Source organism: Ranitomeya imitator, chromosome 6, assembly GCF_032444005.1.
Source record: "Ranitomeya imitator isolate aRanImi1 chromosome 6, aRanImi1.pri, whole genome shotgun sequence".
NCBI classification, from domain to species: Eukaryota; Metazoa; Chordata; class Amphibia; order Anura; family Dendrobatidae; genus Ranitomeya; species Ranitomeya imitator.
In genome coordinates, this window is record NC_091287.1 from 480,956,611 (window position 1) to 480,980,621 (window position 24,011).

Consider the following 24,011-nt stretch of genomic DNA (forward strand, 5'->3'; position numbering starts at 1 on the left):
GCCCACTGTCTAGGAAACAGTTGGCTGTAGCCGTTCGCACCCCCTCCTCCTCCTCGTCCTCCTGCAGAAGCGCGACCTCGTCCACAGACCGCAGTCGCACAACCACTCCATCCGCAGCTGCCACTGTTGCACACCAGGTCTCCCATTATGGGGCAGCTACTGGCAAACGTCAGCAGGCTGTATTGGCTATGAAGTGTTTGGGCGACAACAGACACACCGCTGAAGTTCTGTCCGAGTTCTTGCAGAAAGAAACGCAGTCGTGGCTGGGCACTGTAGATCTTGAGGCAGGCAAGGTAGTGATTGGTAACGGAAGGAATTTCATGGCTGCCATCTCCCTTTCCCAACTGAAACACATTCCTTGCCTGGCTCACACCTTAAACCTGGTGGTGCAGTGCTTCCTGAAAAGTTATCCGGGGTTATCCGACCTGCTCCTCAAAGTGCGTGGACTTTGCTCACATATCCGCCGTTCACCCGTACACTCCAGCCGTATGCAGACCTATCAGCGTTCTTTGAACCTTCCCCAGCATCGCCTAATCATAGACGTTGCAACAAGGTGGAACTCAACACTGCACATGCTTCAGAGACTGTGTGAACAGAGGCGGGCTGTTATGTTTTTGTGGGACGATACACATACACGGGCAGGCAGTAGGATGGCAGACATGGAGTTGTCAGGTGTGCAGTGGTCGAAGATTCAAGACATGTGTCAAGTCCTTCAGTGTTTTGAGGAATGCACACGGCTGGTTAGTGCAGACAACGCCATAATAAGCATGAGCATCCCCCTAATGCGTCTGCTGATGCAAAGTTTGACGCACATAAAGGATCAGGCGTCTGCAGCTGAGGAAGAGGAAAGCCTTGATGACAGTCAGCCATTGTCTGGCCAGGGCAGTGTACAGGACGAGGTAGCGGGCGAAGAGGAGGAGGAGGACGAGGAGGATGATGGGGATGATTATATTTTTAATGAGGAAGCTTTTCCGGGGCCAGTGGAAATTGTTGGCGCGGCAAGGCTGGGTTCTGGTTTTTGGAGGGACACAAGTGACGTGGATTTGCCTGAAACTGCCCCTCAACCAAGCACAACCACAGATTTGAGAACTGGAACTTTGGGCCACATGGCGGATTATGCCTTACGTATCCTCAAAAGGGACCCACGCATAACAAAAATGATGAACGATGACGATTACTGGTTGGCCTGCCTCCTTGATCCTCGCTATAAAGGCAAATTGCAAAATATAATGCCACATGAGAACTTGGAACTAATATTAGCAACCAAACAATCAACTCTTATTGACCGTTTGCTTCTGGCATTCCCTGCACACAGCGCCCGTGATCGTTCTAACACGAGCTGCAGGGGCCAGCAGACCAGAGGTGTTAGAGGGGCAGAAATCAGAAGTGGCGTTGGCCAGAGGGGTTTTCTGACCAGGTTGTGGAGTGATTTTGCTATGACCGCAGACAGGACAGGTACTGCAGCATCAATTCAAAGTGACAGGAGACAACATTTGTCCAGTATGGTTACTAACTATTTTTCATCCCTTATCGACGTTCTCCCTCAACCGTCATTCCCATTTGATTACTGGGCATCAAAATTAGACACCTGGCCAGAATTGGCAGAATATGCATTGCAGGAGCTTGCTTGCCCGGCAGCTAGTGTCCTATCAGAAAGAGTATTCAGTGCTGCAGGTTCAATACTAACAGAAAAAAGGACTCGTCTGGCTACCCAAAATGTAGATGATCTAACCTTCATTAAAATGAACCACAACTGGATTTCGAAATCTTTTGCCCCACCTTGCCCGGCTGACACCTAGCTTTCCTATGTAAAGGTCTTGCCTGTGGACTATTCTGAACGACTTTTCCAATCTCGTAATTTGCAGCACCTGATTGTTCAGCATCCGACATGTTAACACCTCCCTAAATGGCCAAAGTCCCCACACGGGGCCGTGGTATCGCCACTTGGCGCCAGCACCCGTGAGAGTACTGTTTGTCTGAAGAGGTGGGTGTGCCCGCTTTTGGTCGACGGCACTGCCACTAGGTCCCTCATAGTACAATAAAGTGTCTGACGGTGGTGTTGCGCACCCAACGTCAGACACACCGTTGTAATATGAGGGGCCCTGGGCCTGTACCGCCGGCCACAAGACAGTCCCCCCCCCCAGCTCAAACAATGCTCTACCACTTGCAAAATTTTCTCTCACAGCTCCACCAATGTTTAGTCTATGCACTGACATCCTTCAATGCCTGGCACTGTCAATACCATTGTATTGACATTTTTCTTATGTTAGGCCTTCGAAGCCTGTCTGCGGTCACTCCTTCCACTAGGCCTCCACTGACCTGTCTACTGCTGCCCGTGTTCCCCTGGAACCAATTTTAAATTGCCTACAGCCAGCCCAATTTATTATGTTAGGGCTTCGAAGCCTGTCTGCGGTCCCTCCTTCCACTAGGCCTCCACTGACCTGTCTACTGCCGCCCGTGTTCCCCTGGAACCAATTTTAAATTGCCTACAGCCAGCCCAATTTATTATGTTAGGGCTTCGAAGCCTGTCTGCGGTCCCTCTTTCCACTAGGCCTCCACTGACCTGTCTACTGCTGCCCGTGTTCCCCTGGAACCAATTTTAAATTGCCTACAGCCAGCCCAATTTATTATGTTAGGGCTTCGAAGCCTGTCTGCGGTCCCTCCTTCCACTAGGCCTCCACTGACCTGTCTACTGCTGCCCGTGTTCCCCTGGAACCAACATCAGAAAATATAAAAATAAGTATTTTGCTTATAAAAAAGAAAATACTGGAGAGATATCAAATGCAGACATTTTAACATTAAAAACAAACACATACAACAAAAATCTGGTACAGTACTAAAAATGGCCACCAGCTACAATAACTTTCTCCTGCAAGTAGTTAACTGAAAGTTTTTTTCAATTTAAAACACAGATATGGCATCCACCGAGTGTTGTCCTGTCGCGTCTTCTTTATATTATTGCCAAGAAGATGCAAAACAATGAAAATAATAAAATCATTATTTACCAAAAAAATAGAGTAAGTCAAAACCACATTGCAAATAAACATTCATTACAAATAAAGAAGCAGGGCGCGTCCGAGGGTGAGTATATACCTAATAAGAATATAATCACCCTCGGACGCGCCCTGCTTCTTTACGACAGCCTTCCTTCCTAAGAATCAGCCCTTCCGTGGTGTAGAGAGAGGGTGTGTTACACTCCAAGGTGTTCCCCAGGTTGCCTTTCCTGAGCTTCGATCTTCATGCTCTCGTTTAGTAGTTGTCGGAAAGTAGGCTGCATTAGGCCTACAAATTGGGTATGGGGTGTAGAGAGATGGTGTGTTACACTCCAAGGTGTTCCCCATGTTTCCTTGCCATTGCTTCGGTCTTCCGACTCTCGTTTAGTAGTTGTAGAAAACTACACTGCATTAGGCCTACAAAATGAGTATAGGGTGGAGAGAGATGGTGTGTTCCACTCCAAGGTGTTCTCCAGGTTGCCTTTCCAGAGCTTCGATCTTAATGCTCTCGTTTAGTAGTTGTTGGAAACTACACTGCATTAGGCCTCCAAATTGGCTATGGGGTGGAGAGAGATGGTGTGTTACACTCCAAGGTGTTCTCCAGGTTTCCTCGCCATTGCTTCGATCTTCAGACTCTCGTTTAGTAGTTGTAGAAAACTACACTGCATTAGGCCTACAAAATGGGTATCGGGTGGAGAGAGATGGTGTGTTACACTCCAAGGTGTTCCCCAGGTTTCCTTGCCATTGCTTCGGTCTTCCGACTCTCGTTTAGTAGTTGTAGAAAACTACACTGCATTAGGCCTACAAAATGGGTATAGGGTGGAGAGAGATGGTGTGTTCCACTCCAAGGTGTTCTCCAGGTTGCCTTTCCAGAGCTTCGATCTTAATGCTCTCGTTTAGTAGTTGTTGGAAACTACACTGCATTAGGCCTCTAAATTGGCTATGGGGTGGAGAGAGATGGTGTGTTACACTCCAAGGTGTTCTCCATGTTTCCTCGCCATTGCTTCGATCTTCAGACTCTCGTTTAGTAGTTGTAGAAAACTACACTGCATTAGGCCTACAAAATGGGTATCGGGTGGAGAGAGATGGTGTGTTACACTCCAAGGTGTTCCCCAGGTTTCCTTGCCATTGCTTCGGTCTTCCGACTCTCGTTTAGTAGTTGTAGAAAACTACACTGCATTAGGCCTACAAAATGGGTATGGGGTGGAGAGAGATGGTGTGTTCCACTCCAAGGTGTTCTCCAGGTTGCCTTTCCTGAGCTTCTATCTTCAGGCTCTCGTTAAATTGTGGTTAAATGGAACAACTGCATTTGGCATACTAGTTGGTTTGGGGCCTACTAACAGTGTCTGCCGCTCCTTGCTGTTCTCCTGGTTTCCTGTCCTGAAATTCCGTTTTCAGGCGCTCGTTAAAGGGAACCTGTCACCCCGTTTTTTGAGATTGAGCTATAAATACTGTTAAATAGGGCCTGCGCTGTGTGTTCCTATAGTGTATGTAGTGTACCCCGATTCCCCATGTATGCTGAGAAATAACTTACCAAAGTCGCCGTTTTCGCCTGTCAATCAGGCTGGTCAGGTCGGGAGGGCGTGGTGACATCGGTGGTTCTTCCTCAGCTTTACGTTGGTGGCGTAGTGGTGTAGTGGTGAAGACACAGCGCGCGATCTGCGCTGTAATCCCTTGCATCGGTGGGGGCGGCCATCTTCCTGGGGCCGCGCGTGCGCAGATCGAGTGCTCTGCTGCACGGGGCTTCAGGAAAATGGCCGCGGGATGCCGCGCGTGCGCATTAGAGATCGCGGCGGCCATTTTCCCAAAGCCGAGATGCAAACTCGGCTTTGGGAAAATGGCCGCCGCGATCTCTAATGCGCACGCGCGGCATCCCGCGGCCATTTTCCTGAAGCCCCGTGCAGCAGAGCACTCGATCTGCGCACGCGCGGCCCCAGGAAGATGGCCGCCCCCACCGATGCAAGGGATTACAGCGCAGATCGCGCGCTGTGTCTTCACCACTACACCACTACGCCACCAACGTAAAGCTGAGGAAGAACCACCGATGTCACCACGCCCTCCCGACCTGACCAGCCTGATTGACAGGCGAAAACGGCGACTTTGGTAAGTTATTTCTCAGCATACATGGGGAATCGGGGTACACTACATACACTATAGGAACACACAGCGCAGGCCCTATTTAACAGTATTTATAGCTCAATCTCAAAAAACGGGGTGACAGGTTCCCTTTAAGTAGTTGTTAATGTTAGACTGCATTTGGCCTACTAGTTGGGTTGGGGCCTACTATCGGTGTCTGCCACTCCTTGCTGTTCTCCTCCACTGAACAAAGCTGTGCCGCCTGTTTACTACGGTTGCCAATTTTGAACTGCATTTCGACTACTTACTGATTTGGGCCTACTCTCTGTGTCAGCCTCTCATTCCAGTTGTCCTCCACTGCAATGCCCCCTGGTTATTCCTGTGTTACCAATTTTGAACTGCATTTAGCCAACTTTATTCTTTGGGCCTATATCTGTGTTTCCTCCTCATCCTGTCCATTGCCCAGCCAGTGATAGATGAGTCTGCTGGTACATTGACCCATAACGCAACATTCCCCGTGCACGATACACAACAACATTGTGACCCTGCTGAAAGTCAGGTTGCTCTTCCCGCATACCATACCACCTTACACGGGGACAAAGAGGAAGGTGCAGATGAAAGTGCAGGTTCCTTCATCAGGTGGGGGGAGGAATACTAGTTGGCGACGTCACTGGCACAGGGCCTCTCATAGTACGCAAAAGTGTTGCTGCCGGTGGGAGGCGCCCCCGCCGTGCAAACACACCGCTGTACTTTGAGGGGCCCTGTGCCAGTGCCAATGCCAACGAGTGGGCCCCCCCTGCTTGCTCAGGTTCACAGCACTTGCAAAGTTGAAATACTTACCTCTCCCTGCTCTACTGCTGTGACGTGGTCCAGATTTCCTGGGCCCACTAATTACTTGAACCAGCCCTACCCACCACAACTTTAGCCAAATGACCCCCAATTTCAAATGCCTTCCAATTATTATAAGGTAAATTACGCTTGACAAGCTTCATTAAGAAGAATGGATGGTTTTGACATTAAAATGGGCACTCTAGGTGTTTTCCTGGCCCCCACTCACTGCCGACTATGCTGCCCCATTGACTTGCATTGGGTTTCGTGTTTCGGTCGATCCCGACTTTACGTCATAATCGGCCGATTTCACTCGACCCGACTTTTGAGATAGTCGGGTTTCGCGAAACCCGGCTCGACTCTAAAAAGGTCAAGGTCGCTCAACCCTAGTTGCATCAAATGTGTCACAAATTAAATCAATCATATTTATTACATATTACACATTTACTTTTTTTTCATTGGCAAAGTGACTCAATGGAGAGCTATAAAAAACACATAGGTATAATAAGCATTTCAGTATAATCTGCAAATGTGTGGAAACTAAATGTAATTAAGCAGATTTATATGGTATATGGCGTTTGAATATCTGTTTGTACCATAGCCCTGGCACCCCAACAAGCGTTTCACCCAGCTTTGTCAGAGGGCGTGTCTGACGAAGCTGGGTGAAATACACGTGATGGCACCAGGACTATGGTACATTCAGGTCTTCAAATTCCATATACCATGTAAGTATGCTTAATGACATCTATTTTCCACTAGGAATGAGACTTTTAGACATTTGCAGACTACAATGAAATGCTTATTAAACCTGTGTTTTTCAGTAGCTCTCCATTTAATCACTCTGCCTATTTAAAATATTTTCTTAAAATGTGTTATATGCAATTAAGTAAATCATGTTTAACTGTAAGGCCGGCGTCACACTTGGCGTAAGACAATACGGAACGTATTATACGTCCGTACTACGCGTTCAATATGCCAAAATGTCCCCGAAATCTACTTCCGTAGTTAATGCGTTGCTTAGGTGTGGTCGCGTATTTTGCGCATGTGCTTGTGCGTGTGTAATCTGTATGTGATCCGTATGGCGTATTTTTCATGCACCATCACAAAATGGACATTTAACGGTTTTCAGGCCTGCAAATCATTTAAACCATCATTAACCACACTATTTAAGCCCTCTACAACAGGTGGACCCCTCCCATCTGCCCTATATGTTCTCTAGCATATTTTGGCTGTGTTGCTTTGACCTTACAAACATGTCTGACCATGTGTATTTAAGCACAACTCAGCAGGTGTTGCTTCACTGGGTGTTGTCTCGTCGCTTTAGCCAGCCATATCTGGTCAATGTTGATCCGCGAAGGAGGAGACGAAGATTGTGGGTACATCCTCTATTGACCCAACGCCAGAGTAAAGGACATTTCCAGAGACTATATTCAGCTTTGAGGGCACATCCTGACAAGTTTTACCATCAGGACTTTTGACATGTTGTTGGAGATCTTACGTCCTGGGCTCACCTATCAGGACACCTGGATGAGAAAAGCCATCTCTGCTGAGGAGCTTCTGCTCCTAACCTTACGGTATGTATTCAACATTCGCACATACTGTATGTTTTTTTTTTAGTTTTTAAAAATGTGTTGTGTCCTACTATGTTTCAGTAACTTTACTTGGACATGAAGCCACAAGCACATAAAAAAAAATGGTGTTAATATTCTAGTATAGTAAGAATGTTAAATGAACCTTTTTATATTGTAAATAATGTCATAGTAAATGAAATATACACTTGTGCTTCTTCATGTTTTCTTAGTCCTCATGTTAATGTTTTTTTTTAATTTTTCTTGTATTTCAGCTTCCTGTCCACAGGCTTGTCTTATGCGGGTCTACACCTGGAGTTTCTGATTGGGCGGTCGACAATTTCAGGCATTGTTAGGACAACCTGTTCCCAAATATGGCAGAAACTTCAGGAAGTTGTGATGCCTGAGCCCAAACAGGAGGATTGGCTCAAAATCACCACTGGTTTCAAAAATACTTGTGACTTCCCTAACTGCATTGGAGCTGTGGATGGGAAACATATCAGGGTGCGTAAGCCGCCGAACTCTGGTTCCCAATTCTACAATTATAAGCAGTTTTTCTCTGTAGTTCTGTTAGCAGTTGCTGACAGTAACTACAGATTTATAATTGTAGACATTGGGGCCTATGGGCGAACTGGAGACTCTAGGGTCTTCAATTCGTCCATAATGGGTCGGCGGCTACGTGACAACCAGTTGAACCTCCCGCCACCACAACAACTCCCAGGCTCCAATGCGGAAGCAGTGACTTTTGTTTTGGTTGGAGATGAGGCATTCCAACTGACGAGGCACGTCATGAGGCCTTACTCCAGGCACAACCTTGACCACCGGCGGAGGGTGTTTAATTTGAGACTTGCCAGGGCACGGAGACTGGTTGAGTGCGCCTTTGGGATTCTTGTTGCCAAATGGCATGTTCTTCAGTCTGCCATCCAGCTGAGTGAGGCTACAATCAATGAAGTGATCAAAGCCTGTGTAATTCTACATAATTTCACCAGAATACATGATTGTTCCTCTCCAAATTTTGAAGATCACCTCATGAGCAATGTTAGTAGGCCTACCCCATATGTCCCTCCTCCGCGTCGTCCACTTTCTGGCCTCAAAGTTCGTGATGTCTTGACAAATTATTTTTTGACTCCTCAAGGTGCTACTCCCTGGCAAGACTATGCAATTTTGCATGTGTAATTAGTTAGATATATAAATTTTGTGTTAACCAATTTTGAAACTAGGTCTGTTGTATTTCATTATTTCACATACGGTTATGAGCATATCATGTGTGTGTGATGTAAGAATGAATAGAGCGCATTATGTGTTTGATTGTTATTAACGAAAATTTTACTTATGTAATTTTTTTGGGGGTTGGTTATTGTTTTGGCATAACCATTTTTTTTAATCTAAATTCCACATTTTTTTGTGGCCAAAAAAATTAGGAACAACATCCACATTCAAGATTGGTATGTAAGCACAAGCAAAAACAATATTGTCTTTACAAATCAAAGATAAAAAATAAACAAAATGGTTAAATTAAAATTAAAAAACCAAACAAAAAGAAAACAAAAAAAATTACAAGTCCTGGTAGGTAGGTGCTGGAGATGTTGATTGTCCAGCACCCTGCGCGGATGTTGTAGTGGCCTGAGGGACATTAGGCCTGCTATGATGCTGGGCACTTTGAAGAGTGGTGACAGGATTTTGGAGATACCCCTGATGTTGATGACCATATGGGCGGGAATCATACCCCAACCCAAAATGACCATATTGTCCAAACCCAGGTTGGGACCAGCCTCCAGCACTGGGTGTGGACAAGTGGCCATATTGGGATGGTTGCTGATATCCCGCCATATGGTGCTGAGGTTGCCATTGTGGGTTCGTTGTGGGTTGGGGTTGAGCTGTTGGCTGACGTGGAGGGGGTGCTTCAGATCCTTGTTGAGCATGCATGCCTTGTAATCTCTGAGGCCGCAGAATATTTTCTGGTGACATCTGCCACTGTTCAATCATCTGCAAGAGATTGTATGGGTTATTTGGGGGGGTGCATGCATCAATAAGGATCTGAAAACACCCTCTCACACGAAGCCTCAACTCCCGCTCTATGGACTGTAAGTACTGGGCAAGGCTACGTGTAAATCCCTCCTCCCCATCGTCCTCTCGAACCCGTGCCAAATAGTTCATGACCCCAGCATCCACGTTTCTCCTGCTTTGGAGAAGCTCTCTCCTGCGGCGTGAACGCTGTGGTCTGACTGCAGCCTGTGGGGATCGCTCCAGGGCAACAGTTGGGCTGCTGCTATTTCCAGGGTCATCCTGGCTAGGTGGTGGTGCTGCTGCTGCTGCTGATGCTGCTGATGCGAACTGTGGGGCCTCTTGGTTTTGTTCTGCTACAGCTAGAGCTGGCTGGCCAGATGAGGAGGATCCTGGAGGGATGGAGCCTGAGGGAGCAGCAGATGGACCAGCCACCTCTTCACCTTCACCAACTGGGTCAATGACCAGTTCAGAGTCAGACCCTGTCTCCCTGTCAGTGAGGTTAGACTGAGTTCTGAAAAAGAAAAATTTATTTAGTTTAAATTTTATTTGGAATCATTTCTCCAACTTAAAAAAATTAAAAAAGTTTGTGATGTTTTTACTTACGGCCTGAGGTCCATGCTGGGGTTCAGAAAGGTTAGCCGGTCGAAATACACGTATTTCCGGTTTTTAGGAGGTGCCCCGGCTCCACTTCTCTCCCGCTGCTGCCTCTCCCTCCTATATTGGTCACGGATACTCCGCCACCTTGTTGTAACATCAACCACTGAAACAACAAAAATTAAACACATTGATTAGCCCATTATGCAGAGTGCTCACACAAGGTGTAATTGACTACACAGATTTAAGTTTGCATACATTAGTTAGGACTGCTCTGATAAGGGTATACCGTGAAGATTGGTAGAGCAGCTTAGTATACATTTTTTGCAAAAAACGTATCAACCAAATACCCTGTTTTTTACATCTTTTACTAGCACTTGCGGATTACTGCAACATTTTTTCAAACTGAGTGTTTTTGGTTTTACTATTCTCTTTTGTGTCTTCAGGTTTCTTGGTGGTGTGTGAACATGATCATACAGACTTGTTCACTGTGCAAGTAGCCCATGTGTTCCTGTTTCCATAATTGTTCTCTTGTGTCTACAAGACTGGGGAGTTCCACCACTCCTCTTGGGCTATCTGCACAAAAGCTGTTCTACCCTGTATGCACACATGGATTTTTCCTCTCTGAACCCTGTTCACACAGGTTATATACAGATGATCAGGTTTTTAAATACATCAGATAGGGATTGCATACATTAGTTAGGACTGCTCTGATAAGGGTATACCGTGAAGATTGGTAGAGCAGCTTAGTATACATTTTTTGCAAAAAACGTATCAACCAAATACCCTGTTTTTTACATCTTTTACTAGCACTTGCGGATTACTGCAACATTTTTTCAAACTGAGTGTTTTTGGTTTTACTATTCTCTTTTGTGTCTTCAGGTTTCTTGGTGGTGTGTGAACATGATCATACAGACTTGTTCACTGTGCAAGTAGCCCATGTGTTCCTGTTTCCATAATTGTTCTCTTGTGTCTACAAGACTGGGGAGTTCCACCACTCCTCTTGGGCTATCTGCACAAAAGCTGTTCTACCCTGTATGCACACATGGATTTTTCCTCTCTGAACCCTGTTCACACAGGTTATATACAGATGATCAGGTTTTTAAATACATCAGATAGGGATTGCATACATTAGTTAGGACTGCTCTGATAAGGGTATACCGTGAAGATTGGTAGAGCAGCTTAGTATACATTTTTTGCAAAAAACGTATCAACCAAATACCCTGTTTTTTACATCTTTTACTAGCACTTGCGGATTACTGCAACATTTTTTCAAACTGAGTGTTTTTGGTTTTACTATTCTCTTTTGTGTCTTCAGGTTTCTTGGTGGTGTGTGAACATGATCATACAGACTTGTTCACTGTGCAAGTAGCCCATGTGTTCCTGTTTCCATAATTGTTCTCTTGTGTCTACAAGACTGGGGAGTTCCACCACTCCTCTTGGGCTATCTGCACAAAAGCTGTTCTACCCTGTATGCACACATGGATTTTTCCTCTCTGAACCCTGTTCACACAGGTTATATACAGATGATCAGGTTTTTAAATACATCAGATAGGGATTGCATACATTAGTTAGGACTGCTCTGATAAGGGTATACCGTGAAGATTGGTAGAGCAGCTTAGTATACATTTTTTGCAAAAAACGTATCAACCAAATACCCTGTTTTTTACATCTTTTACTAGCACTTGCGGATTACTGCAACATTTTTTCAAACTGAGTGTTTTTGGTTTTACTATTCTCTTTTGTGTCTTCAGGTTTCTTGGTGGTGTGTGAACATGATCATACAGACTTGTTCACTGTGCAAGTAGCCCATGTGTTCCTGTTTCCATAATTGTTCTCTTGTGTCTACAAGACTGGGGAGTTCCACCACTCCTCTTGGGCTATCTGCACAAAAGCTGTTCTACCCTGTATGCACACATGGATTTTTCCTCTCTGAACCCTGTTCACACAGGTTATATACAGATGATCAGGTTTTTAAATACATCAGATAGGGATTGCATACATTAGTTAGGACTGCTCTGATAAGGGTATACCGTGAAGATTGGTAGAGCAGCTTAGTATACATTTTTTGCAAAAAACGTATCAACCAAATACCCTGTTTTTTACATCTTTTACTAGCACTTGCGGATTACTGCAACATTTTTTCAAACTGAGTGTTTTTGGTTTTACTATTCTCTTTTGTGTCTTCAGGTTTCTTGGTGGTGTGTGAACATGATCATACAGACTTGTTCACTGTGCAAGTAGCCCATGTGTTTCTGTTTCCATAATTGTTCTCTTGTGTCTACAAGACTGGGGAGTTCCACCACTCCTCTTGGGCTATCTGCACAAAAGCTGTTCTACCCTGTATGCACACATGGATTTTTCCTCTCTGAACCCTGTTCACACAGGTTATATACAGATGATCAGGTTTTTAAATACATCAGATAGGGATTGCATACATTAGTTAGGACTGCTCTGATAAGGGTATACCGTGAAGATTGGTAGAGCAGCTTAGTATACATTTTTTGCAAAAAACGTATCAACCAAATACCCTGTTTTTTACATCTTTTACTAGCACTTGCGGATTACTGCAACATTTTTTCAAACTGAGTGTTTTTGGTTTTACTATTCTCTTTTGTGTCTTCAGGTTTCTTGGTGGTGTGTGAACATGATCATACAGACTTGTTCACTGTGCAAGTAGCCCATGTGTTCCTGTTTCCATAATTGTTCTCTTGTGTCTACAAGACTGGGGAGTTCCACCACTCCTCTTGGGCTATCTGCACAAAAGCTGTTCTACCCTGTATGCACACATGGATTTTTCCTCTCTGAACCCTGTTCACACAGGTTATATACAGATGATCAGGTTTTTAAATACATCAGATAGGGATTGCATACATTAGTTAGGACTGCTCTGATAAGGGTATACCGTGAAGATTGGTAGAGCAGCTTAGTATACATTTTTTGCAAAAAACGTATCAACCAAATACCCTGTTTTTTACATCTTTTACTAGCACTTGCGGATTACTGCAACATTTTTTCAAACTGAGTGTTTTTGGTTTTACTATTCTCTTTTGTGTCTACAGATTTAAGTGTAGCATAGAAATAGGCATTTGTGGAGCACATTTAGTATTAAATTTGAAAAACCCACACAATTATGAAGCAAGGCCACAAGGACAGAGTCCGCTACCCTCTATCCCAGAAAGCACAATTACTGGGAAACACTGTTAGTAAGGGACATCTGTTCAAAACATTACTGAAATCCGTTTATCATGTACAACACCATGTATCTACTGGTGTGCTTTCTATTTCTTTCAGGATTAATTTATACATTCTTGTTTAGAAACTCAAAGTAGTAAGGGCCTGCTGTTTAACAAGAACATTACATTTCAAACATGGGTGTACTTACTTATTTGTCGCTGTGCCTCATGTGGCTGCTGGTCATAATGTGGGAAGAGGGACCCACACACGCTCCTCCATGCTGCCTCTTTTTGGGCCCTGTTAGCATAGTTGGGGTCTCTTTGGTCCCAGATCACAGGCCTCTCTTGGACCAAAATGATCAGCATGTCGACATTTATTATGCTGGCCATGCTGAATCTCACTCCGTGGAGGCGTGCAGCAGACTTCCGGGTTCACTGTTTGGCTTTTTCAGCTAATTAGCATGTCTCACCTGCCTGATTGAGGCCTTTGGACATTTCCGGACATCTGCCAGTGAGTTGCGTATTTCTCGCAAGTCACATGCAGGGTCCGCATGCATTCCGTATTATACGCTCTCCCATAGACTTGCATTGGCGTATTTTTTGCGCAATACGCTGACAAACGCAACATGCTGCGATTTTGTGCGGCCGTAGAACGTCGTATATTACGGATCCGTAATATACGGCTGATAGGACTAGACCCCATGAGAATCATTGTGCCGTATGTTATGCGAGTTTTACGCACGTAGTTTCTGCGCTCTTACGTCCGTAAAACTCGCAAGTGTGATGGCGGCCTAAGGCATTTTGTTTGTGTTTGGGATATCATTAAAATGGGTGCGTCTCTGTCATTGCTTTTGGAGGAATTTAGCTGTTTTTTACGCTGTTGTTTAGCATCATATGTGCAAAAAATGCTGTCATCGTGCTAATCTAAAGTTAATAATTATATTTTGCATGGGTGCTACACACAGGGCTTCTCTTGTAGGAGCTTTACTCCATCCTCTAAAGGAAAATTGTTTAATCGTATGTGCAAGTCAGGCAAAGTAGCTACAAAGAAATAGCAAGGAAATAACATTTTTGCAGACTTTATTCTAAGGAGGAATCTAGGAGAGGGCTTAAGATTTATTCAGTTTTGAGTTAATCGTGTTTTCTATAATTTCATCTTCATTATATATGAATATATATATTACACACACACACATACATAATATATTAACAAATTACCAGCTACTGCAGTTTTGAAGTGTTCATGAGAGACATCTAGCCTCCATTCACTAGCTCAGAGAAAACTGAAAATTAGAGCCTATAGAAAGAAAAAAATGTGAAAATTGCAGGCTAAAGGTCATATTATGGTCAGAAAGTGTTACCCCTCATGTAACCACACGACTGCTTATTTTAAAAGGTTTCTAAAAACACTTTGATTGTATAATGAAATGCTCAGGTGATCAACTGATTAAATGTGTCCCTCATTTTAATAACCTTTGCAGCTTGGATGACAAAATACACACAAATTCTCTGCAACTGCTGCTGTACAGACCTGGATGAAGACAAAAAACTCTAATGCTACTGAACTCAGAGTCACAGATCTCTTCTGGTAACGGATTATTACAATGTTATTCATTGATAATCATTCACAATGTAATTAGAAAGTTGTTTTATGAATTATGTTTTAAATAAAATTAATATTAACATTGTGTATTTGCAATAATTTGATGCATGGGTTCTATCTATAAGGAATTAAGGTACAACAAGCACAACCAGGGCCCTGGATCCTAAGGGGTCCATAAGGTTTCTCTACTTAATAAAAGAATGCAGAACCATTAATGATGCAAATCAGTGGCAGGGCCCTGGAACAAATTTTGCTCTGAAACGTAAATGTTCCAAGATTCCATGTTTCTGTAACCTGCTTTAACTACCTATGATTGGTAGAATAGAACTTTCTTCGCATGTAACCTGCAGAAAAGAGTAAGTATCCTATGGTTCCCATCCTACACCACAATCTCTTTATTTCTGTAGGTTACCAATCTTCTCTTAACATAGGGCCTCATTTTCATACCTTTGCATGCTTTGTATTACACAGAGGTTTTCATATATGCAGTGTCGGATTGGGGTGACAAGAGCCCACCAATAAGATTGACTTTGGGGGGGCCCACTTTTCACCTTTGGCTTTGGATCGCCCCCACATCAGGGCAATGGGGTACTCTGAGCCGGGCCCTTCGGTTCTCGTCAGGGATGTCACGGTGGCCTGACCCGTTCCGTGGCCCTTTGAGGGGCATCCAATAAAAGGACGAAAGTTAATAGCATAATGTTCGTGACGCCACCTATGGTATTCAGTCAGGGTGACCGACGCTGCTTAGGGGTCCGCTGGGGTGATGTTATGGCAGCTAGATGGTATAACTTCCCACAGGTGAAGTGGATCCCCAGGGCTTCCCAGAGTGTAGATGGAGAATGGTGGATGTTGTAAGGCGCAGTGAATAATGAGGACACAAGGTTGCAGTCTCTTTACCTTTACTGAAGGCTTCAGTGTCCACAGTCCAGAGCACCAGATCACAGGACAGGCAGAGTCCGGCCAGTCTGAAGGCAACTCCAGAGTCCCCTTATCCAGGTGGAAATCAGTAGCCTTCCTCTAGCACCTGAGTGTTGTAGTCCCTCCCTGCTGAGCTTCTCGGTGAGGTCCTCACAACTGATGTTGGTGTTCTCGATGTTACAGTCATGGCCAAAAGTATTGACACCCCTGCAATTCTGTCAGATAATACTCATTTTCTTCCTGAAAATGATTGCAAACACAAATTATTTGGTATAAAAAAACCTATAGGTTTGTTTTGCGCTGAACAAAAATAGTCTCCACTAGCATTTAAATACACTCTATATGTCCCATATACTTGACAACTGAAGTAATCAGAGATAAATAGTCATGAGAAGATGAAAATGAACAATCTTGGTTTGGCTCAAAATTCCCTATGGCATATCTAAAGTACCGTATGTAAAAGCGCTGAAAAGTACCTTAGTGAGTGGTGAAGTAAGTCTCCACGATAGCGGTATAGTTACAGCCGTTGTCCGGGAGAAATGTGAGGTACCAAAGGAAAAGGTTTCTTCAGGAGTGTAGTCCCGGCCGGTGACTAACACCCCCCTTTTGCGTCCCCTCTGGTGATGCACAGATGGAGCAGATGTACGCTAGGAACCTGTGGCGCTGCAGACGCCGAAGCAGGACCTTGCGTGACGTTAGTGATCACGTGCCCGTCCGAGGTAAGGAACGCTGTGTGGACCAATTGGAATTGGAATTGGTCCACACAGCGTTCCTTACCTCGGACGGGCACGTGATCACCAACGTCACGCAAGGTCCTGCTTCGGCATCTACAGCGCCACAGGTTCCTAGCGTACATCGGCTCCATCTGTGCACCACCAGAGGGGACGCAAAAGGGGGGTGTTAGTCACCGGCCGGGACTACACTCCTGAAGAAACATCTTTTCCTTTGGTACCTCACATTTCTCCCGGACAACGGCTGTAACTATACCGCTATCGTGGAGACTTACTTCACCACTCACTAAGGTACTTTTAAGGGCTTTTACATACGGTTATTTAGATATGCCATAGGGAATTTTGAGCCAAACCAAGATTGTTCGTTTTCATCTTCTCATGACTATTTATCTCTGATTACTTCAGTTGTCAAGTATATGGGACATATAGAGTGTATTTAAATGCTAGTGGAGACTCTTTTTGTTCAGCGCAAAACAAACCTATAGGTTTTTTTATACATAATATTTATTTTGGACAGCATTGGTGGTTGGTGTCCTGTTTTTGCAGCGGCAATAATATCTCTAATATTTCCTATTTTGCGCCAACCATACTATATATATTTTGCTTCTGATTTTTCACAAATTATTTGGTATTATTATCTTCATTTAATTTGTCTTAAATGAAAAAACAGAAAAGAGAATGAAGCAAAAAGCAAAACATTGATCATTTCACACAAAACTCCAAAAATGGGCCAGGCAAAAGTATTGGCACCCTCAGCCTAATACTTGGTTGCACAACCTTTAGCCAAAATAACTGCGACCAACAGCTTCCGGTAACCATCAATGAGTTTCTTACAATGCTCTGCTGAAATTTTAGACCATTCTTCTTTGGCAAACTGCTCCAGGTCCCTGATATTTGAAGGGTGCTTTCTCCAAACTGCCATTTTTAGATCTCTCCACAGGTGTTCTATGGGATTCAGGTCTGGACTCATTGCTGGCCACCTTAGAAGTCTCCAGTGCTTTCTCTCAAACCATTTTCTAGTGCTTTTTGAAGTGTGTTTTGGGTCATTGTCCTGCTGGAAGACCCATAACCTCTGAGGGAGACCCAGCTTTCTCACACTGGGCCCTACATTATGCTGCAAGATTTGTTGGTAGTCTTCAGACTTCATAATGCCATGTACATGGTCAAGCAGTCCAGTGCCAGAGGCAGCAAAGCAAACCAAAAACATCATGGAACCTCCGCCATGTTTGACTGTAGGGACCGTGTTCTTTTCTTTAAATGCCTCTTTTTTTCTCCTGTAAACTCTATGTTGATGCCTTTGCCCAAAAAGTTCTACTTTTGTCTCGTCTGACCAGAGAACATTCTTCCAAAACGTTTTAGGCTTTTTCAGGTAAGTTTTGGCAAACTCCAGCCTGGCTTATTTATATCTCGGGGTAAGAAGTGGGGTCTTCCTGGGGCTCCTACCATACAGTTCCTTTACATTCAGACGCCGACGGATACACAGGTAAGTTACAGGTGCTGTTAATTATACAAATTAGAGAAGCATCACATGATTTTTCGAACAGTGCCAATACTTTTGTCCACCCCCTTTTTTATGTTTGGTGTGGAATTATATCCAATTTGGCTTTAGGACAATTCTTTTTGTGTTTTTTCATTCAAGACAAATTAAATGAAGATAATAACACCAAATAATTTGTGTTTGCAATCATTTTCAGGAAGGAAAATAAGTATTATTTGACAGAATTGCAGGGGGTCAATACTTTTGGCCATGACTGTAAGTCTCTTTCTCTCTCTCTCTGTCCCCCAGATGGTATGGATAGGACAAACCCGTATGACTGATGGCCTGAGGCTTTTTACAGGGACCCTACGACGCCCCAGCCCCCACAAGTTGCCACCGTGCCTCCTGGATGTAAGGTTGGGCAGCTAACGTGGAATTAACTGTCCTGCCAGTCTCTGAAGTAAAGCATAGAGTTCCTTACTCCCCGGTGTTCTGGCTACCGGCTTCTGCGCCTCAGAGGGAGGCAGCTTATTGCAGGGCAGAACTCCCTCTGGATTCCTCTCCTTGTGCTATGACTTCGTTTCTCACTCTCAGCAACGCAATTCTCTTCGTGTCATTTCTTAGGATGCTGCCGCACATCGGGGCAGGCGCAGCTCAGTAACCCTCTATCTATGCCTCAGACAGGATCCCACCCCTGTCAGGGACCTTTCTGTCTGCAGCTGTTTGATGTTCCTCCTTTCCCCTGTCTGCCTGACAGGTGCTGCCTGGGTGAAGCCCAGTCAGATTTTGTCTCGGTCAATCCCCAGCCAGCTTCTGCCTAACTTCCTATCCAGACCACCAGTTTTACCTAATTGTGAGGAGTGCCCTACTAAATAGGAGCATAGCTCCCCCTGGAGGACTGGAGTGTGAAGTGTGTTGTGTGGTTTGTGATACCTGGTAAGGTGACCTCCTTTATTGCCATCAGACGTAACATCACCCCCCCTGGTGGAAGAATGACATTACTGCAATGACCAGGACCCTGGGGCTCTGCACCTTCCTTCACAAATTTACCTATATCTCTATATAATAATAAACTGGGTAACGTGGTTAATGAATGATGAGATGCTGCTTTTTTCTGTACAGAGTGAATCAAGTGAATTATGCCAAGTACTACCCATACAGTGGGGTTGGGGGCCCAGATCTGCAAAGGGGCCCACCGGGGGATTCCCCTGTTACCCTGTGGGCCAGTCCAAGCCTGCATATATGCATACTTGCCAACTTTCAAGGGTAGGCATCAGGAAGATTACTAATTGTGGCACAGAAAACACCAAGATTTCTTTTGATGACCACACCCCATCTCCCTGGTTTCACCCCTCCATAACTCTAAGGCCACATTCACAAGTTCAGAATTTGATCAGTATTTGTAAGCCAAAACCAGGAATGAAGCAATAAAAGGAAAAGTATAATAGAAACCAACCCGTGCACCACTTCTGCATTTTTCACCCACTCCAGGTTTTGGCTTACAAATACTGATTGTGTGAATGTGGCCTTACATGAAGTACAATGATGTAACATTCAGGCATCATGAACAAGGAACATCCAGGAAGCATCAAATTTCAGATCACCTTTAGATTTGCCAACTCTGAGTTGCTGTTTTGTTTCTTTGCTTTTTTGGGGGTGTCTTCCCTGTTTCCAGGCGCCTCATAGACATTCTAGTGTTCATCAGTATTATCAAGATTATTTATTACCTAGTTATGCTTCACTAGAAGGAACACCATGGGATGGACATGGCCTAGCTAAAGCTCTTGAGGATTTTTAATGAATTTGAAGAACGAGCGTGACCATGCAACCTCCAATCCATTTCGACAGAGCAGAGTGAAACTACTGTTGCACAACATTTTTGCAACTTTTCAAAGCTTTTATGGCAGTTTTCTGGCATAAAAACTTTGATGAATCAGCCCCTACAGTCATGCTCAACAGTGTTGACACCCTTGAAATTATTCCATAAAATTAATTATTTCTCTCAGAAAATTATTGCAATTACACGTTTTGTTATACATGTGTTTATTTCTTTTGTGTGTATTGGAACAACACAAAAAAATGAAAAAACAAAAAACAAATTTGACATAATTTCACACAAAACCCCAAAAATGGGCCGGACAAAATTGTTGGCACCTGCAACTTAATATTTCGCTGCACACCCTTTGGAGTAATTAACTGCAATCAAATCACTTCCTATAATCATCAAAAAGCTTCTTACACCTCTCAACTTGAATTTTGCATCATTCTTCTTTTGCAGACTGCTCCAGGTCTCTTATATTTGAAGGGTGTCTTCTCCCAACAGCAATTTTAAAATTTCACCACAGGTGTTCAATGGGATTTAGATTCAGACTCAATGCTGGCCACTTCAGAACTCGTCAGCGCTTTCTTTCCATCCATTTCTGAGTGCTTCTTGAAGTATGTTTGGGGTCAATGTCCTGCTGAAAGAGCGATGACCTAGAAAAAAAAACCCAGATTTCTGAGACTGGACACTACATTGTGACCCAAAATCCTTTGGTAACTTTCAGATTTTATAATGTCTTGCACACAGTCAATGTGCAGTGCCCCAGGTTCCTGGTCATTGCAGTAATGTCATTTTCTAGGGGGAAGTGATGTCACATTTGGAGGCAATAAAGGAGATCTCTTTACCAGGTACCACAAGCATACAACACATTTCTTACTCCAGTCCACCAGGGGGAGCTATGCTCCTATCTATTAAGGCACTCTTCACACTTAGGTAAAACTGGTGGCCTGGAGAGGAAGTTAGGCAGTTGCTGGCTAAGCTTTGCTCAGGTAGTTGGTCCCTGACAGGGGTGGGAGCCTGTCAGAGGCTTAGACAGAAGGTCACAGAGCTGCGCCTACCCCACGTGCGGCAGTTCCTAAGAAAGGATACGAAAAGAGAACTGTATTGTAGAGAGTGAAAAGAAGTCATAGCAAAGGAGTGGATACCAGAAGGAGTTCTGCCCTGCACAGGTTGCCTCCTTCTGAGGTGCAGGATCCCGGTAGCCGGAACACCGAGGGAGCAACAGTCCTTTATGCCTTGCTCCAGAGACCAGCAGGACAGCTAATTGCAAGTTACTGATCTGCCCCTACACCCAGGAAGCAAGGTGGCATCGCTTAGAGGCTGGGGCATGATAGAGTCCCTGTAAAAAGCCTCAAGCCACCGGTCATACAGGTTTGTCTTATCCATCTGGGGGACAGAGAGAGAGATAGCATCGATAACATCTACAACATCTGTGAGGACCTTATGAGAGGCTTAGCAGTAAGGTACTATAACACCAAGGCGCTAGAGGAAGGCTACTGATTTCCACCTGGATAAGGGGACTCTGGATTTGCCTCCAAACCGGCCGGACTCTGCCTGCCCTGTGCTCTGGTGCTCTGGACTGTGGATGCTGAAGCCTTCAGTAAAAGGTAAAGAGACTGCATCCTTGTGTCCTCGTTCTTCACTGCGCCTCACACCATCCACCATCTACACACTGGGATGCCCTGGGGACATACTTGACCTGTGGGAAGGTATACCATCTAGCTGCCATAACATCACCCCAGGGGATCCCTTAAAGCAGCGTCGGTCACCCTGACTGAATACCACAAATGGCGTCACAAACATTTCCCCAGACCTTTCCCTTTTACAACGGACGTCCCGAGGGCCACGGACAGGGTCTGCCACCTTGACATCCCCCTTGAGAACCAAAGAACCCGGTGCCGAGTACCCCACTGCCCATGGGGGTGCTCCAAATGCACCCAGTGCCAGAGGCAGCAAAACAAACTCAAAAAATCATTGAAAGTCCACCATATTTGACTGTAGGTACTGTTTTCTTTTTTTGTAGGCCTCTTTCCATTTTCGTTAAACAATAGAATAGTATATTTTACCAAAAAGCTCTATCTTGGTCTCCTCTGTCCACAAGACGCTTTCCCGGACCGATTTTTACTTGCCATATTTTTCGGACAATAAGACGCACCAGACTATAAGACGCACCCAGGTTTTAAAGGTGGAAAATAGAGAAAAAAATTTGAAGCAAAAAATGTGGTAAAATATTTAATAACATAAATAACATGCTATTATATATAATAACACCACATATAATAGTATGTTATTATTTTGGAAGCTACGAGTAGAAGATGGTGCTGCGGGACCAGTGTGGTGTCTGTAAAGTACTATATGAAGATGCTGGAGGGTGAGTATAAGAATGGGGGCACAGGGCTTATATTTAAAGCACAACTCCAGCACTGAAAAATAACACTGGAGTGCTGTTTTAATATCCCATGGGAGAACTATAACTCCCAGCATGTCCTGCAGATCCAATTACTTGCTGGGAATTATAGTTCACCAAATAGGGCAGAGTGCATTTTTATTTTTTGTAATTAATAATCTTTTATTTAATACTAACTTGTATAGGCTGTGCAGGTCCTGCAGCCAGTCATGCTGTGGTGACAGGTAATGAAGGGTTGGACTATCACAACCGAGGAAGCTGCATTGTTTACAGTAGTGTCTGCAGGACCTGATGACATCATGAAGAGGGAGGGCTCTGTGCAGTCATGTGATGCTCCAGCCCGCCCTCTTCATCACCTCACATAGGTCCTATGCCGGAGAATCAGCCAGCAGCTGCAGGAGCATGGGCTGTGCTGTAAGGTATCCCTCCTGTTATGATACAGTGGTCCAGGAGCAACATGGAACGAGCTCTGAAGGACGTGGTAACTGTACTGACCGCAGTCCCTAAGCTCAACACAACACTAGAAGTAGCTGTGGGATGCTCCTAACTCTCCCTAGGCACCTCGTCACAGCCTAAGATCTAACTGCCCCTAAAGATAGAAGCAGGAGAGCTATCTTGCCTCAGAGAAAATCCCCAAAGGATAGATTAGCCCACCACAAATAATGACTGTGAGTGGAGAGGGAAAAGACATACACAGAATGAAACCAGGATGAGCACAGGAGGCCAGTCTAGCTAAATAGATAGGACAGGATGGAATACTGTGCGGTCAGTATAAAACACTACAAAAAATCCAGGCAGAGTTTACGAAAAATCTCCACACCTGACTAAAGGTTTGGAGGGTAAATCTGCTTTCCAGAGCTTCCAGCAAGACAGAATTAATTCATACTGATAAGCTGGACAAACATAGAAAGCACAGAACGAATAAGTCCACAAACTATGGACAGAAAAGAGCAAGCAAAAACTTAGCTTTGCTGAACTGGTCAGGATAACAGGGAAATCCAAAGAGATGTGAATCCAACCAGGAACCATTTACAAGTGGCACTGGCTGAAGGAAAGAGCCAAGCCTAAATAGCCGAGCAGAAGAGACGATCAGTGGAGGCAGCTGCTGACAGCCAACTCCAAGGAGCAGCCATACCACTCGAAACCACAAGAGGGAGCCCAAGAGCAGAACACACAAAAGTGCCACTTACAACCACCGGAGGGAGCCCAAGAGCGGAATTCACAACACCCTCCCTCCTCTGCATCCCTCCCTCCTCTGGCACCCTGCTCCTGCCCCCTCCTCCACGGGCGGACACACGATCTCCCCAGCCGCTGCAGGAATCCAGCGCTGGGGAAACCATGTGTGTCAGCTGTTTAAGTGAAGGAATATTCATTTTATGTTCCCTTCTTACTGCTTGGCACTGGCTGGTGGGCGGGGAAGCTGCTAATGAACATTCCTTCACTTTAACCCTGCTGTTCTGTTCGGTCTGGGGAGACCTATTTTGAACTTTGGTATTTTTTGGGGTGTTCAAGATGCGGTTCTGAAACTTGTGGTTGATTGACTTAAATGAGGATGGGTCGGTCGGCCACGGGTTTCAGAGCCGCATCTTGAATATTTTAAAGAATATTGAAGTTCAAAGTCGGTCATTTTTGACCAACAGAACAGCAGGGTTAAGCATCGGGACCTCTTGGTTTCCCCAGCACGATTCTTGCAGCGGGGACATTTTCCTGCCTTCTGTGAGTGGGATCCCAGTGCGATCCCATTCCGCTGCTGCCCCCCCCTCCCCACATGTTACATTTGGACCATAAGAGGCACCCCACACTTTCCTTCC

The 24,011-nt window shown here is 44.8% G+C and overlaps 1 pseudogene; it reads left to right on the forward strand.

The window, feature by feature from the left end:
- LOC138641482 (Y+L amino acid transporter 2-like) overlaps positions 1-14,930 on the forward strand; it is a 68,616-nt pseudogene extending 53,686 nt beyond the window's left edge.
- The last annotated feature ends 9,081 nt before the right edge of the window (positions 14,931-24,011 follow it).